At 33.0% G+C, this 2,532-nt stretch overlaps 1 protein-coding gene and 1 pseudogene across 3 annotated transcripts in view; both read left to right on the top strand.

Moving 5' to 3' along the window:
• Positions 1–2,532, top strand: part of DDX4 (DEAD-box helicase 4) — a 70,234-nt gene that overhangs the window by 38,633 nt on the left and 29,069 nt on the right. The window lies entirely within an intron of this gene.
• On the top strand, positions 1,353–1,471 carry LOC119474124 (annotated as a pseudogene).

The following is a 2,532-nucleotide window of genomic DNA, read 5'->3' on the forward strand; positions in this document are numbered from 1 at the left end:
AAAAAAAAAAAAAAAAAAAAAAAAAAAAAGAAGTACAGAAAAGAACAGAGTGATTAAAGGTAAAGATTAAACACAGTGAAGAGAATAAATTAATCCAAAGTTAGATCTGAGGAAATCCTCTAAACTTGGAAATGGAAAACACAAGAGCAGTTAATAAATAAGATATGGAAGATAGAATAAGACCTGTTAATCCAACATATGACTGTCTCCTGAGCAGAAAGCAGAAAATGGGAGGAGAGGAAAGAAGAATATTCAAAGAGAATAGTTGAGACTTTTCCAGAGTTAGAGAGGCACAAGAGTCCTCAGCAAATTAAACAAAAATTCATACCCTTATGCATGTATTGGAATTATAGTGTTACAAAGATTTTTAAAAAACTGATAAAACTACTAGAGAAAAAAGGTAGATTTGCTTTTAGAAGAAGATTATATTTACAACAATTTTCTTCAGTAAAGGCAGATGTCAAAATATAATAGCATAGTATATTCAGAATGCTGAAGAAAAATAGCTCTGAATCCAAATAACTATATTCAGATAACTAGCTCTGAATCCAAATAACTATATTCAGATAACTACATACCAGGGAGAAATAAAGCCATTCAGATAAAAATGGTGTTAATATTCTCAGACTGTTGAGTAAGAACTATTAAGTTGTATACAGTAGTAAGACGACTGACTGCAGGAGGAAAGGGATAGGAAACAAACAATCATGAGCCAAAAAAAAAAAAAGATAAAACCGGTAAACATATTGGTAAACTTAAATAAGTATTGACTGTATAAACTAGCAATACTGACTATTAATTTAGGGATTTTAGAATGAAAATCCTAGCAAATGAAAAGAAATTCTTTGCCTGATCAATTGGAAGGAAAAATATTTTTTTAAATAGGTAAAAATTGAAGGGTAGTCAGAGAACAGTTAAAATCTATAACTTGCTAATGGAGGAAATCCAACAGAAGGACAGAGCTTTGTAGGAAGGAGGCTAGATTGAAAATAGTTTAAATAATTCTTAAATATTCATGGTGAAAATTGGTAAAAAATAAAATACGTAGCTTACCATTTGGGGAAAACAGGACAGAAAGGAGAACAAAAAGTATTGAAAAAGCTCTGTAAAGAGAAAACACAAAGTAAGATGGTAGAAATAAAATCCATGTATTAGTAATCATAATATAGGTAAGTATATTTTAGTACGGAGTTGAAAGTAAAGAGGTCAGACATGGTGGCTCATGTCTATAATCCTAGCACTTTGGCAGGCCAACATGGGAGGATCTCTTGAGGCCAGAAATTCAAGGCCAGCCTGGGCAACATAGCAACATCTTGTCTCTACCAAAAAATTTCTTTTTTAATTAGAAAATAGTCTGTGGCCATATCACTCTGAATGCGCTCAATCTTGTTTGATCTTGGAAGCTAAGCAGGGTTGGGCCTGGTTAGTACTTGGATGGGAGATTGCCTGGGACTACTGGGTGCTGTAGATGTCAGGGGGAGGGCAGGTGGGTGGAGAGGGCATTAGGGAAAAGAGCTAATACATACTAGGCTAATACCTAGGTAATGCGTTGATAGGTGCAGCAAACTACCATGGCACTCATTTACCTATGTAACAAACCTGCACATCCTGCACATGTACCCCACAACTTAATAATAAAAGTGAAGAGAAAAAAGTGTTCAGTAATAACTCAAAGTTGGTATAGAAGTAGACAAAGTATACTCTATGGTAGAATTATTAAAGATAAAAAAAATTCAGGAAGACATTACAGTTCTGAACAAGGTTCAAATCTAACAATATACTAAGATACATAAAGAAAAATGGACATTAGGAAAAATTTGTAAATCCTGGTAAGTTGAGACTGAGCAGAATAGAAATTAGTAAGGATGTGGATCTGAATGTCACTCAGCTTGATTTAATATTTGTCTGGAATCATTTACTCTAAAATTATAAATCACACATTTTTCCAGCATATATGGAAAATATGTACAATTTAATCATCTTTTAAGGCCAAAAATAGACCATAGATATAGGCTATGTTCATTTATTAAAATAAAAGTAGAAATAAGCCTAACCTTCATGATTTGGAAACTGAATTTCTCAGTTTATAAATAACAGTTCATATGGAAATCCTGAAATATTTAGAATTTAATGACAGTAAGAGCAGAACATAGGAAAACTTTGAGGATATAGCTAAAGCAGCTGCCTCTTAGAGGAAATTTTATAGCCTTAAATGCATCAGAGAAAGCATAAAATGTAAAACTTGCTAAGGGAGGAAATCGAGTAGGAGGGCAGAGCTTTGTAGGAAGAAGACTAGATTGAAAATAGTTTAAAGATTTTTTTTTTTTCCAGAAAAAATAAGTGTTCAAGTTAAGTAGAGGAAGAAAACTCAGAAATAAAGGTAATAGACATAAATGAAATAGAAACAGACACAATGGAGCATTCAGCAGTAAAAATGAATGAAGTAGTTTCACACATCAACAAAGTTGAATAAAAGAAAAAAGATGGTGGCTCATGCCTGTAATCCCAGCACTTTGGGAGACCGAGGTGGGC

The sequence above is a fragment of the Cebus imitator genome, unplaced genomic scaffold (assembly GCF_001604975.1).
Source record: "Cebus imitator isolate Cc_AM_T3 unplaced genomic scaffold, Cebus_imitator-1.0 Scaffold213, whole genome shotgun sequence".
NCBI classification, from domain to species: domain Eukaryota; kingdom Metazoa; phylum Chordata; class Mammalia; order Primates; family Cebidae; genus Cebus; species Cebus imitator.